The sequence below is a fragment of the Dipteris shenzhenensis genome, chromosome 3, assembly GCF_047967505.1.
Source record: "Dipteris shenzhenensis isolate YYH24624 ecotype China chromosome 3, Dip_SZ_1.0, whole genome shotgun sequence".
Taxonomy (NCBI): domain Eukaryota; kingdom Viridiplantae; phylum Streptophyta; class Polypodiopsida; order Gleicheniales; family Dipteridaceae; genus Dipteris; species Dipteris shenzhenensis.
Window position 1 is genome coordinate 41,873,449 of NC_141598.1, and position 14,200 is coordinate 41,887,648.

General features: G+C 37.5%; 1 pseudogene; it reads right to left on the minus strand.

Annotated features, from left to right (window-relative positions):
* Positions 1-2,961: 2,961 nt before the first annotated feature.
* LOC147903823 (uncharacterized) lies at positions 2,962-3,611 on the minus strand (annotated as a pseudogene).
* Between the last annotated feature and the right edge of the window lie 10,589 nt (positions 3,612-14,200).

Sequence of the window (14,200 nt, forward strand, 5' to 3'; positions counted from 1 at the left end):
TGTTGTGTTATCCCTTCTAATTCCAGGGAAACATAAAGTGAAAAATCTTGATGTTTATTTGGAGCCTTTGATTGACGAGCTAGAGATAATTTGGAGAGGTATCAATGTGCATGATGTGAGTAGGCCTCCATTGTCACAAGACTTCAACTGCAAAGCAATCTTGATGTGGATGATGCATGACTTCCCAGGCTATGGTGAGTGTTCATGTAAGCATTGCACTTTTAATTATGAGTAGGCAATTGATGTGGCACCCTCAACCCACCTTGAACTCTTAATTGCATCTATTGTTCAAGTCTCACTACATTGGGTTACCATGCAGCATGTCCTGTTTGTGGTCCTTCGCTAGTTGCCTCATGGGCAGACACATTGAATAAGGTCTTCTATGAGAATCACCATCGATTTCTCCCACCTGATCATCCTAGATATGTCACCCCTTGGAATGAAGTCCCCCCATAGTCACTCACTGCAGGAGATTGGATGAGAATTTGGGAGAGCCCTCTTTCATTTTCCTCTTCTTCTCTCTTTCCCCTCTTCCAATCTCTTTTCCTTTCCCTCTTCTTCCTCTTTCCCTCTCCTTTCTCTTTTCCCTCTTCTTTCCCTCTTCTTCTCTCTTTCCCCTCTTCCAATATCTTTTCCTTTCCCTCTTCTTCCTCTTTTCCTCTTCTTTCTCATTTCCCTCTTCTTCCTCTTCTTTCCCTCTTCTTTCCCCTCTTCTCTCTTCTTCCTCTTTTCCCTCTTCTTCCTCTTCTTTCCCTCTTCTTATTTTGTTAGATAAAATGTTGGAGAAAATTTGTTGCAAGCCATTGTTTTAACTTTTAATATGTCCATTGTGCCAAAAAATTAGCTTCCATCGTGCTCTCAAATTCTCTAATACATTATTTTTCATATCATTCTAATTGTAAGTTTTTTTTAATGTATATATTGTGATTTTTGCATTGCATTAAGTACAAGACTTCAAAAAGTTGGCATTGTTCATTAACCCTTGGAGCTTGATGGAGGACATTTCTGGATTCAAGATAGAGACAATGTTGGGTTTTGTGTTCTCCATAGTTATGACACAAAGGACTACAAGTTTTGGAAGAACATCAAACATTGTGAGTGCCATCGGCATGCCTTAAAAGCTCTCTCCTAATAATGCTTTGCATGTTGCTTTCTTGAGTGCTAAAACTATACAACAAGTTCATGAGTTTCCATGATAGTATAATTGCTACATTTTTTTTGAACTTCCACCACATCCTCAAGGGTTTGGTGGTCATGTTTGGACCCTGTATTCAACAAGCTCTATCAGGACTCTTTCAATGGAATGGTTTAAATAAGTAGATGTGTTGGCTACTGAGGTAATGTAATTTAGAGTGTCCTTACTTTGAATGCACAAGACTAAAAAATTAAATGCAATAGAAAGGAAAACTAAAAAAAGTATGTCCGGTGGGTCCAATTGAAAGATATAATGGTTCTGTTGTGATGAGGTACCGATCTGGGTTGCACAGTGCAATGCATGTATAGATTACTACATTCCACATGAATGTGAATATAGTACAAGATGTGCTATACATGTTCGAGTTCATGAGAATCCAATTGAAGAGTACATTAAAGGAAGTTGGTTTATCTTTATACCAACAAGCAAAGAAAAGCTCCAACACATAGATGTATGTCATAGTGATTGCTGAAAAACAATCAAATTATGTGAGGCACCAGAGTATAGATATTGACAAAGCTCTTTGGTTGAAGGATGCTCTATGAATATTGAGTAGCAAAGCACTTACACAAAGACTCAACAAAGCGATGAACTAAATAAGAAACTGGTCAGTAAAGGATGCACTAAATAAAAACTAGCTTAATATATGTGAAGCATCATTGGTTTTTACTTTTGCAAAAGTAGCATGAAACCACAAGTGATGAAGCGCTAAACTCTTGTTTTCGTTGATGACCTAATAGAAATAAAAAATTGCTTTCATATGATAGATAACCTTTTGTCCAATGATTTTCTCAATCAACTTTCTGGTCTGTTGAACATATATAATTATCACTGCAAAAGCATGTAGATTGGGCTACCTTACTCTTAATGACAAGATTGAGATTCTATTTGGCATTTATTAGATAAGATCTTGATCCCTAAAGATTGACTACACTTAAAAAAACAATCCTGCGCTCTTGGTTTTTATGGATATGACCGATGGGCGTTGGGTCTCCTCTTAATCTAAGTTTTCTTATGTGATTGAGCATCTTATTTCTTCATGTGGGAATGTAAAAGCATGATATGCATGTGTGTTAAATCCAAGGGAACACAAATACTGAGTGCAAGATGGTGTGATCAATTGGTGGAGATATAAAGCGGGAGGGCGACACTGTATTAGGAAGCTTCTTATCATTAACTATATACATATATATTTATACTTATTTTTGCTTTTGTTTCAAATATTGTTGATTCAATGAAAGCATGAACCGTTTCCATCCTCATCTCCTAGATCAATTCTTCTCTATTATGAGTGTTCATCTTCGTGTCCAAACACTCTTCTACCACTTTATTGACAGCAGGTAGCAAAAAGAAATAATCATAACTTTCTTACATGAAATCCGAATATAGTGATCCAACCACAACAAGACAAAGCAATTATATACGCACTTGATAGATGTGCAAAATAGCGGGCGCATCTATATGTGCTACTAGAATAGCAAAAATACAGGTGCATCTAATAGCAGATCTCTTTGTGTGTCCATTTGCACTTCTGCACTGTGAATTAGACGTGGATTTAGACGCAAAATAGAGAATACAAAAAGTGAGATTTTGGTGCAGGCTGATAGATGTACATCATTGCTTTCCTAACATTGCCCATGATTGCCAAAGCATGTAATTTTAACAAGAATATCAATGCTTTTTGGCAAACTCACATATACAAAAATAAAGTGAGGTGAGGAGAATGAGACAATATGTAAAATGGTTTTGCCAATATCAATGGTGGGCTATAGTTCAATCTCATCCTCAATGAGATCAACCCTTGCCAAACTATCTATAGTGTTGAGATCTATAAATACATTCAACCCACTACTACTTGTGCTACTCATGTGCTCATCGAAATAAGCATCACCAATGGTAGGCTCGTCCTCATGGGTAATAGCCTCAATATCTATATCTCCTATCTCATGGTCATCCTCCTCTCTCATATCACGATCATCATCACCTCCATGGCCATGATCATCCTCCATATGCTCCATATTAGTAAATGTACTATACATCACTTTGGAACATGGCATAATAGGTATGGCATGCCACCACCTATTATTATCCACCATTGGTTGATAGACAACCTAATTTAAACATAAATACAATCATGTTATTTTCCTTGCATCGAAGGTATCAAATATTTAAAAGTGTATTTTTATATGTGTGTACAATACTTGTTCACATTGTTGTGGTAGTACTAGTGTGTCCTTCTTATTTTGACAAAACTTTGTGGAGTCAATAGTTACAAAGCCACTTGCATGGAGTTTGATTGTCACATTAGGGCCTCTTTACACCACGTCCTTAAAACATGTTACAACCAAAACATACACAAAGAAGCATCGAAATCAAGCTTAATAATATCTTGGATTATGCCACAATAATCATCCATGGCTCCATTGGCTCCCTCAAAGCTAGCAATGATGCCACAATCTTGTGTGTTTCTCTTATCATCAATCTGTTGTGTTTGAAATTGCCTGCCCTCACACCATATAGCATTGAACATAGTACGAAAGAGGTGACCCTCACAAGTAGTCAGTTAGAGCCAATTGGGTGAACGACCCAATCCACCCAAAACGGCCTCGGTCCCAAAATAGGCCACCGACCACACGATAGAACCAGTGCGCAAAATAACGCCACTAACCTACGGTCTCTGTTCGGCCCATGAAAGATGAAAAAAAGAAGAGAAGAGAAGGAGGGAAAAAGAGATTGAAAGAGGGGGAAAAAGAAGAGGGGAAAAGAGTTTGAAAGAGGGGAAAAAGAAGAGATGGAAGAGGAGAGAAGATGGAAAGAAGAGGGAAGAGAGGGGAAGAGAGAGAAAGAGAGGGTTCCTATACCCATCACTGCAGCTAGTGCTTAAGGTGCTAGCTGCAAGCCAATGCAAATAGCAAAAATAACAAATGGAAAAAAGAGAAAGCACTTACCTGGAATAGTACGTCTTGCTCAGTCTTTGTGGACTGGCCCTACAAAAGAGAGGAAACATACCATTTTTTAAATAACTAGTTAGAGGAAGGAGGAGATTATAGAAGCAACTTTTCAAAGAGATTGGATTGAGGAGACAAGGAGAAAGAGAAGGAAGAGAAATACAAAAAAGACTAGAAGAGGTGAATCTTCTTTCTTTCTTGAAATCCCGTTTTTTGTCTTCAATCCTTTGAAATCAAGCATGAAAACTAGTACACAGATTTAGCAATATAAGGAGAAACATGCTTCAACACTCACAAAATGAAATCTCATGAAAAATGAACCTACATTGTTCAAAGAGACTCACCTTGTTGAAAAACTTCCTTTCAAGAAACCAAAGAGGGAGAAGGGTGGAGAGGGAGCACAAGTGTTAGGAGAGGGGTGAGTAGTGGTGAGGAGTGGAGAATAGAGTGGGAGGTCATCAGAAATAGGTGGGAGGAGAGATTTCTTTGCTTACAATAGAGATTAGAGATTGCTAAAGGAAGCACCGCACATCGTAAGGTTCGAGTTTTAACCCACAGCGTCGCTATATGGCGATGCTGGTGAGTCGCTATATAGCGATGCTTTTAATTAGAAGCATCGCTATATAGCGATGGAACAAAGCAAATCGTCGCTATATAGCGATGGACAGGTCAAAACGTCGCTATATAGCGATGCTTTTAATTAAAAGCATCGCTATATAGCGACGGAACAGAGAAAATCATCACTATATAGCGACAGAACAAGTCCAAAAGTCAAGAGGAAGATGCGCATAATGACATCGCACGGGAGGAAGATGGAGATCATGATATTGAGGAAGAAGACAATGATCATCAAGAATCACCACACTTTATTGAAGAAGATGATCAAGTACTTTTAGGTGAACGTACGATGCTAGAGTATGATGATGATATAGGAGATCAACTCGATATAGATTTAGAGATAGACTTGTTTGGTGCCTTAGACTTCGCTCAAGATGAAACAGTTGATGTAAATGCTCTTCATTGATTTTTTTCATCTCAAACTTGGACATAAATATATGAGCTTCAAAGGCTTGATGTACATGCTCTCATACATATATTCATCTCAAACTTGGACATGAATATATGAGCTTCAAAGGCTTGATGTACATGCTCTCATACTTTTATTCTCTCAAAAGATCAAACATGTATGAAAATTTAAAAAAATTTGTCATTGGATAAAACTAACTTTAAAGGCCTATATGAGTAAAAAACCTCTCTGGAAAACGTCGCTATAAAATAGTATCTCAGTGTCGCTATATAGCGACACTTAAAAGTTGCTATATAGCGACTTTTATAATAGTCGCTATATAGCGACATTTGCCTAAAGTTGCTTTATAGTGACGCTTTATGGGACATGCTTCCCATACGATGATTAGCACCCCACGTGCGCTAAACGTCGCTATAAAATAGTATCTCAGTGTCGCTATATAGTGACACTTAAAAGTTGCTATATAGCGACTTTTATAATAGTCGCTATATAGTGACATTTGCCTAAAGTTGCTTTCTCGGGGGGGTCACTCATCATATGTAACCCTGTCACGTGAGTTCAACAGAAGGATACTTTTTATTTCTAAAATTTACAAAAATAAATATACATAAGGGACTATTTTAAATAGTTTTGGAAAAAATTTACAGATTTGTATAGAAAAGGGGTACATTTTATTAATGAAAAATTTACAGATAAGGGATTTTAGAAATATGTCTTGAATGCACGTGGTATAGAGGGTTTATACATAGTGACCCCCCCGAGGTTGCTTTATAGTGACGCTTTATGGGACGCGCTTCCCATACCGATGATTAGCACCCTGCGTGCGCTAAACGTCGGTACTTAAACATCGGTACTTAAACATCGCAATAGGATCCGTGTGTAGTAGTGATGACTGACCATACTGAGGGTAGACGGAGCATTTCCTAGGGCAGCCCACTCTCGGGTTACGGGGCCCGTTTGGAGCCTCAGATGATCCCCGATGGCTCTGGGCTGAACGAAAATCCATAGGTTAGTTGCTCTATTTTGCGCACTAGTTCTATCATGTGTTCGGTGGCCTATTCTCCGACCCCTAGTCGGCCGTTTTGGGCAGGGACTGGGTTGGTCACCCAATTGGCTCTAACCAAATACTTGTGGTGGCTATATAAGAGCAAGCCCGTGAAGCCCATTTCATCACTGCAAGAGCAACCCTGATTCCTTAGCATCTAGCCTCCGTATTCTACTGTTTTCAGCTCGCCATCGAAGCTTCTTTCACAGGAGCGCACGGTTGAGAGGCAGTGGCATCTACTGTATCAGTTTTACAGTAATCAAATTTTTGATTCTCCATACTATTTGTTTCCTCTCGTGCATACGAGATCCTATTATCTGTTGATCACAGATGTTGTATTGTTTTCTTACAAAGACAAGGACAAAGGGCCCTCTTTCGTACACACCACGGATCTCTATGCCATACCCTGAACATCTAAGAGCACTTCCAAAGGATATTCATGTGGATTGGCTACTTGACAAAATGGAGAGAGCAGAGAGAGATGAGGGGATGCATATCACAATGGAAGAATGGGAGTATGCTAGGGATGCATGAGCAAGGTCGGTATATAGAATGTTATGCATAAGCTAGGAGCTTTCAACAATTTAGATTGCTTATTTAATTGATTTTGTCTTGGTGTAGTGTACTATGTTCAATGGTATATGGTGTGAGGGCAAGCGATTTCAAACACAACAGATTGATGATAAGAGAAACACACAAGATTGCGACGTCATTGTTAGCTTTGAGGGAGCCAATGGAGCCATGGATGATTATTATGGCATAATCCAAGATATTATTAAGCTTGACTTTCGATGCTTCTTTGTGTATGTTTTGGATGTCACGTGTTTTAAGGACATGGTGGAAAGAGGCCCTAATGCGACAATCAAATGCCATGCAAGTGGCTTTGTAACTATTGACTCCACAAAGTTTAGTCAAAGTAAGAAGGACACACTGGTACTACCACAACAATGTGAACCTTCGATGCAAGGAAAATAACATGATTGTATTTATGTTTAAATTAGGTTGTCTATCAACCAAAGGTGGATAATAATAGGTGGTGGCATGTCATACCTATTATGCCATGTTCCAAAGAGATGTATAGTACATTTACTAATATTAAGCTTGACTTTCGATGCTTCTTTGTGTATGTTTTGGATGTCACGTGTTTTAAGGACATGGTGGAAAGAGGCCCTAATGCGACAATCAAATGCCATGCAAGTGGCTTTGTGTAACTATTGACTCCACAAAGTTTAGTCAAAGTAAGAAGGACACACTGGTACTACCACAACAATGTGAACCTTCGATGCAAGGAAAATAACATGATTGTATTTATGTTTAAATTAGGTTGTCTATCAACCAAAGGTGGATAATAATAGGTGGTGGCATGTCATACCTATTATGCCATGTTCCAAAGAGATGTATAGTACATTTACTAATATCGAGCATATGGAGGATGATCATGGCCATGGATGTGATGATGACCGTGATACGAGAGAGGAGGATGATCATGAGATAGGAGATATAGATATTGAGGCTATTACCCATGAGGACGAGCCTACCATTGGTGATGCTTATTTCGATGAGCACATGAGTAGCACAAGTAGTAGTGGGTTGAATGTATTTATAGATCTCAACACTAGTTTGGATTTTGAAGTAGATAGTTTGGCAAGGGTTGATCTCATTGAGGATGAGATTGAGCTATAGCCCACCATTGATATTGGCAAAACCATTTTACATATTGTCTCATTCTCCTCACCTCACTTTATTTTTGTATATGTGAGTTTGCCAAAAAGCATTGATATTTTTGTTAAAATTACGTGCTTTGCCAATCATGGCCAATGTTAGGAAAGCAGTGATGTACATCTATCAGCCTGCACCAAAATCTCACTTTCTGTATTCTCTGTTTTGCATCTAAATCCACGTCTAATTCACAGTGTAGACACGCAAATAGACACGCAAAGAGATGCTCTATTAGACGCACCCATATTTTTGCTATTCTAGCAGCACCTATAGATGCACCTGCTATTTTGCACATCTATCAAGCGCATATATAGTTGCTTTGTCTTGTTGTGGTTGGATCACTATATTCAGATTTTTGGTAAGAAAGTTATGATTATTTCTTTTTGCTACCTGCTGTCAATAAACTAGTAGAAGAGTGTTTGGACAGGAAGATGAACACTCATAACAGAGAAGAAGTTATCTAGGAGATGAGGATGGAAACGGTTCATACTTTCATAGAATCAACAATATTTGAAGCAAAAGCAAAAATAACTATCAATATATATATGTATATAGTTAATGATAAGAAGCTTCCTAATACGGTGTCGCCCTCCCGCTTTCAGTCTCCACCAGTTGATCACACCATCTTGCACTCAGTACTTGTGTTCCCTTGGATTTAACACACAGGCATATCATGCTTTTACATTACCACATGAAGAAATAAGATGCGCAATCACATAAAGCAAACTTAGATGAAGAGGAGACCCAACACCCATTGGTCATATCCCATAAAAACCAAAAGCGTAGGATCGTTGTTGTAAGCATAGTCAATCTTCAGGGATCAAGATCTTATTTAACCGATGCTAAGTAGAGTCTCAATCTTGTCGTTAAGAGTAAGGTAGCCCAATCTACATGCTTTTGTAGTGATAATTATATACGTTCAACAGACCAGAAAGTTGATTGAGAAAATCACTTGGACAAAAGGTTATCTATCATATGAAAGCAATTTTTTATTTCTATTAGGTGATCAGTGAAAATAAGAGTTTAGCGCTTCATCACTTGTGGTTTCATGTTGCTTTTGCAAAAGTAAAAGCCAATGATGCTTCACATATATTAAGCTAGTTTTTATTTAGTGCATCCTTTACTAACCAGTTTCTTATTTAGTTCATCGCTTTGCTGAGTCCTTGTGTAAGTGCTTTGCTACTCAATATTCATAGAGCGTCCTTCAACCAAAGAGCTTTGTCAATATCTATACTCAGGTGCCTCACAAAACTTGATTGTTTTTCAGCAATCACTATGACATACATCTATGTGTTGGAGCTTTTCCTCGGGGGGGTCACTCATCATATGTAACCCTATCATGTGAGTTCAACAGAAGGATTTTTTCTATTTCTAAAATTTACAGAAATAAATATACATAAGGGACTATTTAAAATAGTTTTGGAAAAAAATTACAGATTTGTATAGAAAAGGGGTACATTTTATTCATGAAATTTTTTAGAGATAAGGGACTTTAAATATAGGCCTTGAACGCACGTGATATAGAGGGTTTATACATAGTGACCGCCCTGAGAGCTTTTCTTTGCCTATTGGTATAAAGATAAACCAACTTCCTTTAATGTACTCTTCAACTAGATTCTCATGAACTCGAACATGTGTAGCACATCTTGTACTATATTCACATTCATGTGGAATGTAATAATCTATACATGCATTGCACTGTGCAACACAGACAGGTACCGCACTACAACAGAACCATTATATCTTTTAATTGGACCCACTGGACATACTTTTTTTCGTTTTCCTTTCTATTGCATTTATTTTTTTAATCTTGTGCATTCAAAGTAAGGACACTCTAAATTACATTACCTCAGCAGCCAACACATCTACTTATTCAAACCATTGCATTGAAAGAGTCCTGAGAAACCTTGCTGAATATAGGGTCCAAACATGACCACCAAACCCTTGAGGAAGTGGTGGAAGTTCAAAAAAAATGTAGCAATTATTTTATCGTGGAAACTCATGAACTTCTTGTATAGTTTTAGCACTCAAGAAAGAAACATGCAAAGCACTATTAGGAGAGAGATTTTAAGGCATGCCGATGGCACTCACAATGTTTGATGTTCTTCCAAAACTTGTAGTCCTTTGTGTCATAACTATGGAGAACACAAAACCCAACATTGTCTCTATCTTGAATCCAAAAATCTCCTCCATCAAGCTCCAAGGGTTAATGAACAATGCCAACTTTTTGAAGTCTTGTACTTAAAAATGCAATGCAAAAATCACAATATATACATTTAAAAAAACTTACAATTAGAATGATATGAAAAATAATGTATTCAAGAATTTGAGAGCACGATGGAAACTAATTTTTTGGCACAATGGACATATTAAAAGTTAAAACAATGGCTTGCAACAAAGTTTCTCCAACATTTTATCCAACAAAATTTCTCTAATGAATCATGGTACATAAAGAATTAACATGAATAAATACATATTTTCATAAATGTTCAATAAATTTAGCTACGTCCCACACTTTGCAACCTAAGAGGTGGACAATCAGTCACCCTAATGCCAAGTGTGTCGTAGATCTCACGTCCCACTAGTGTATTACATGCTTACACTGCAATTCTAGTTTTTAAGGTGTACACAAGACACACCAAGTTAAGATGATGATGGCATGGCATTAGCGAGTTGTTGTATCAAAGAAATCTTGGCAAATAGGACACAGCCGTCCCTCTGGCATATGTGATGGGACTTGGAAGAGTGGATGGATTGCAAACAACAAAGCCAACAAAGTTTAGATCTATATCTTGGGTGGCTCTATTTAAGGTCTTGTTGCGTATCCCTGGCTTGTTGATGGTAAGAAATGGTAATGCATGTTAGTTCTTGAATCATGTTTACATCATCTCACATGATTCTTGCTTATGGAAGCAAGATGTTCAACCGCTTGACTCCTTCAATTGAAATTATCATTCTCACTCAAAACATCTCAATGCTCATGCACTGCATCTTGTATGGTTAGTGGTTTGAAAGTGACTTTTGTTCAATGAGTGTTAATAGAATGATCTTCTACTCCCTCTTCCATGTTTATGAAAAGTTTGGAATACATAAATGGTTCAGACAATGTAAAAGTGAACCTAATGTCTGTTGAGAGGAAGAAAAAGAGGAGAGAGAGGGACACAAGAGTTGTGTTGGGAGGAAGAGAAAGAGGAGAGAGACACACACAAGAGTTGCTCCCAAGGAAGTGATTCTATTCATATATCATAGGAATATATATAGTTAAGGACTAGGCTAAGTTAGGGCAAGCTATATATTGCTCTAACACCCCCACTCAAACTAGGCCCTCTAGCTACAGATGAAAAAAACCTTGGAGAGTACAAGGGAAAGACCTGAGCCACTATATACATCTATGTGAAAATATATATACAAAGGATGGCCATATGCCAGTTTGAATAATACAGTGTAATGTTGGATGATACAATGCAAATTGCACATGGATAGTACAAAGGCATAAGACAAGCACTTGTCCATAGTACAGTGCAAAGTTAGGTGCTATGTTTGGTGCATGATACAGTGCAAAGTATGTGTGAAAAATAGAAAGATTTGCTTTGAAATATCAACTTGTTTGACATGGTGATGATGCATAATTAGGGCTTGAGATCTTCAGGTTTGATGTTTGAGCTCTTCATCTGAATAGTAGAGCTTGTTGTCTCCAAGTTCAATCTGGTCACACCTCCTCAAACTTTTATAATCATACCTTCATGTCTTGCACAATTCATCCACCTAAAATGACCAATTTCATGTAGTGTATATGAACACATGAAATATTCAAGTGTCCTTTTCTATTGTACCAAGGATGAATGTATGAGTGAATTGCTTTGGTCACTCCAAAGATGAGTATGGAGGGGCAATTTGAGATGTCCACAAAGCCAGGGCTGAAATGTCTCTTGGGTAGTGTAAGAAAGCTATAGCAACACAATAGGAAGGCCCATATAGATCCTACAAATCAAGAACCAATAATCCAAAAACACATCAAGAATCCATGCATCCGGAAGTATTGGATTTGAGATGTCCACAAAGCCAAGGCTGAAATGTTGCTTGCATAGTGTAAGAAAGCTGTAGAGCGACACAATAGGAAGACCCATAATGATCTTGCAAATCAAGAACCAATAATTCAAAAACACAACAAGCATTCAGACATCTGGAAGTACCAAACAATTGGGCATCCCAGAAGTACCGAACAATTGGGTAGCCGGAAGTATAGAACAATAAAAAATATGAACAATTGGGCATCCCAAAAGTACCAAACAATTGGGCAGTTGAAAGTACCAAACAACCAAAAATACAACGAGCATAAGCCATGAATGTATGACAAGAGGCAAGCTAGTATGGATTAGACACATCTTACATAATCATAGGCAGAAATGAAATAACAACCTCCTCATCCGAAAGTACTGAACAACTAGAAATACAATGAGCATAAGCCACACATGTATGACAAGAGAAAAGCTGGTGTAGAGTAGACACAGCTTACATAATCATAGCAGGAATCAAATAACCACCTCTTCACATCCAGAAGTACCACACAATTGAGAAGACGAGCATCCAAGATTACAAAGAACATCCAGAAGTAACTAAGAAAATGGGCATCTGGGAATAGTGATCATGTCTAAACAAGTACTTAATAGTAATCCATATGTGCCACGTCCAAGCAAGTGCTTAATAAATAATCCATATGTACCATGTCCAAACACATACTCAATCAATTAGCCATATGTGTTCATAAATATTGTCACTTGAAAGATGTTGAACCTTGCCATGTCTAAACGAGTACGCAATATGACCATGTCCAAATGAGTACTCAATAAGTAATCCATATGTGTCCATCATGAAAGCTAGATAAATATGTCTCACATACAAACGAGCACTCAATAATAATCCATGTGCCACGTCCAGACGAGTAAATATGTGTCACATCCAAACGAGGACTCAATAATAATCCATGTACCATGTCTAGACAAGTAAATATGTATCACATCCAAATGGGGACTCAATAATAATCCATGTACCATCTCCAGACAAGTACTCAAGTAGTTAGCCATATGCCACGTCCAAATTAATACTCAAGCAATTAGCCATATGTGTTCATAAATATTGTCACCTACAAGACATTGGACCTTGCCACATTCAAACGAGTGCACAATAATTAATCCATAGGTGCCATAGCCAAATGAGTACTCAAGAATTCAGCCATATGTGTTCATCGTGAAAGACATATAAGTATACCTCACCACATAAAGGGTGAAATAGAAGTATGCCTTGCTCGAAGATATAAGGTGAACCAATAAGTAAATACATACCATAAGTCATCAATAAGTTAATCGAGAAAGAAGGAACAAACTGCTAGTCTAGCAAGACCTTGCATGCACTCATAAATATAGATGAGTATGAAAAACAAAGTAGATGTACTCATCCTATAGGTATGGAATGTGCATTTAGTCCATTGGATTGTATCTAGGCACCTATGCAAACCTGAACGTACTCGGAGACACAACCGAGTGTGATGAAAGAAAACATATGAGCTCACCTTGGAAACAAATGAGTGCCTTGAAAATGATAAGAAAACATGTGAGAAGCAGCTTCACGTATGTGAAGTAATGTATCCAAGAAGTAATGATATCAAAGCTAAATAGAAAAGAAACATTGAAAGAAAATATGTTAGCATGCTAACAACATGAAACATTTGGCAAGACCTTTTCTTCCATAGGATGGACCAACTTATGACAGTGAAGCTAATTTTGAATACATGACAAGAAATTCAAGCAAGATGTTAGCTTATAAGAGAGAAAGAAACATTATATCAACATTTTCTTTTGCATATCAAGTACACCTACATGATCTTTACCCTACTCTAGATCAAATACAATGCATGGCCTATAGGCATGCTTGACTAACAAAAGATGAAAGAGAACCTACTTTTAAAATCATAAGATAATCGAAAGTAACTCTCACCTTCAAAATAACATAGAACATTTAGGAAATCAAAAGTAAATGATAAGATAATTGAAGAAAATCTAGCCTTTGAAATAGTACAAAATATTTTGGAAGCTCCTTTGAATCAATCAGCTCATGTTTATAGTAAAGCTTATATAGAATATTTGGCAAGTCTCTTTAAGCGAGATTCATGGAAAATTGAAGCTGCAGCTAAACTCGTTAGCAAAACATAATAATACATGTATTATCATTGCAAATAAACATCCAGCATGTGAATCTAGTGGAATACA